Consider the following 2,457-nt stretch of genomic DNA (forward strand, 5'->3'; position numbering starts at 1 on the left):
ATGGACTTAACACGGCTACACCTCTTGTGTCTATGGGAAGGTGAAAGGAAAAGAGACGCTCTGGGCTGCTCTTCCTAATCCTAGCACTCCTCCTTGCAGTGACTCCATTGCTGAGGAACGGGAGAAGCTTGCCCGGCTTTTATTTCCTGTTTGACTGCCAATATAATGAGTTTAGTGACACACAAGGGAAAGCGTGTCCATACTGGCTCCTGCCTTAATTGCTAAGGGCGCTCCTAGATGTCAGCTTCCCCAGCAACAGTAGCTGTGTGCAAAACTGAGAGGAAAACAGGAAGCGCCTCACATTATCATGGGGCTTAGAGATACCATTTCTAGTTTTGCGCAGTGGATTCTGTTATTGCTCCCTCACACAGGCACACACACCAGTGGTCCTTTGCAACTATCTGCATGGGATTTGGAATCTGGCACACAATTAACACCTGGCTTGCAGGTAAGCAACACTACAATGTACCCAATTATTTGCAAAAGCACTAAAATCAATAGGAAAAGCCAGTACAGTGGTGCCTCGCAAGACGAAATTAATTCGTTCCGCGGGTCTCTTCGTCTTGCGATGTTTTTCGTCTTGCGAAGCACGGTCCGTCGCAACTGCGCCTCTTCAAGCGGCTTTAGGAAAAAAGCGAACAAACTCGCAAGACGTTTTCGTCTTGCGAAGCAAGCCCATAGGGAAAATCGTCTTGCGAAGCGACGCAAAAACGGAAAAACCCTTTCGTCTTGCGCGTTTTTCGTTTTGCAAGGTATTCGTCTTGCGGGGCACCACTGTATCAGGAAGCACTGATATTACCTTAGCAGCGTCCTTTTTCCTAAATGGAATTGGGGGGGGAATTGCTTCTTTTGACTCTGTTAGATAATTGGGTATGACAAGTAGTAAATAATTTATTTTAAAGTGCCAAATGGTGTTTTTGAAATTTTCAAGCAACCTCTACTGCTCTGTGCCTATCTTAGCACCCTCAACTTCAGCTACATTTCTGTGGAGAAGGATTAGGCTGTCTGGGTACCGAAAAAGAGCCCTGCACCTTTCATAGTTGTGGAGAAGAGGAAATTTCAGCAGGTGTAGCTTGTAGTGGGAACTGTATCTGCTGAAATCCCCTCTTCTGTCCAATTATTAAAGCGGCAGCAGCCATGTTCTCTTTTGCATTTGGCTACCCTAAGATTAATATTAAGAACATATAAATAGTAATCTGCCATTGGCCCAATCAAACCCAGGACTGTCTAAAACAGAGCAGCAGTCTTTTTTTCAAGCTCTGATGAAGGGATAATTCCCAGCTTTGCTATCTATCTTATATATTTTAGCTGAAGATGCTGGGCAAGAATTGGGACTGAAGTTTAGGGGAAAATATTAAGGTTGCCATTACATATTGTAAACAATTACTTTTCTGTGGAGATTATAACCATCCTTTCTATTTCCAGTGCCCAGGCTGGGAGTGACATTGCTTACTGTAGCCCAAATGGCACCACCCACAAATGAGACACGCATCATCTCTGCCTGGGAGACCAGGGTTCAAATCCCCACTCGGCCATGAAACTCACTGGGTGACCTTGCACCAGGCACTGCCTCTCAGGGTTGCTGTGGGGATTAAATGGGGGGTGGGGAGAACCATGCCCACTACCCTGAACACCTTGGAGAAAAAGATGTGATATAAATGCAATAAATGAATGAATAAAGTTCACTCCTCCTCCTTAAAAAAAGGAAAAGTATTTGTTGTTTTTTAAATCCAGCCTAATTGAGTCATTTGAGGCCCATGGGCATGTTTACAACCTTGGGAGTGGGCCATGGGCACCCTCACAAAAATGACTGTTAATGGGTTGAGGGGCTGCCCATTCACCAAAACGACTGCCGTAGTAGTACATTTTTGATCTATGGGCTACTTTTAAAATGAGGCTGCATTTTAAATTGCAATTTAACCTGTATTTTAAATTGGTCCGCCCCCCCCCCATTATGTTTTTACTGTAATTTTTACTGTTGTTAGTCGCCCTGAGCCCAGCTCTGGCCAGGGAGGGCGGGGTATAAATAAAATTTATTATTATTATTACTACATGCGGCCAGCCACACAAACACCACTTTTACAGAAGGCAAACTCCCCTTCTTCCAATACACACAGGCCTAGCAAAATAAAAAGGAACACACACACAAACCCAGCCAGAGAGACAAAATCAGCCCTAGAGAGAGGGAGAAACTCAAGAGGCCAAAAAACAACAACAAAAAACAGCCAACTTACAAGCTACACACTCCCTCCCACAATAGCAATGGGTTATTGGTGGTTGCTGCTGCCCTCCCCACAACCTCACCTTTTTCTGTCTGCTTCTCTCAACCTTTATGCAGGCCCCTTCCCCACATTCCCTTGGGGGGTTGAGTCCTGGTCTCAGCCTGGAAAAGGTCATGGAGCTGAGAGAGGAAGTGACCTTTTCCCACTTCCTCCTTCACTTCTATGTGCTTTTTAA

At 45.1% G+C, this 2,457-nt stretch overlaps 1 long non-coding RNA gene across 1 annotated transcript; it reads left to right on the forward strand.

Moving 5' to 3' along the window:
* Positions 1-314: 314 nt before the first annotated feature.
* LOC310755470 lies at positions 315-1,710 on the forward strand. The gene is made up of 2 exons (XR_014544382.1): positions 315-448; positions 1,426-1,710. It is a non-coding gene; the product is annotated as an uncharacterized lncRNA (long non-coding RNA).
* The last annotated feature ends 747 nt before the right edge of the window (positions 1,711-2,457 follow it).

The sequence above is a fragment of the Podarcis filfolensis genome (genome assembly GCF_964270895.1).
Source record: "Podarcis filfolensis genome assembly, chromosome: 2".
Classification (NCBI taxonomy): domain Eukaryota; kingdom Metazoa; phylum Chordata; class Lepidosauria; order Squamata; family Lacertidae; genus Podarcis; species Podarcis filfolensis.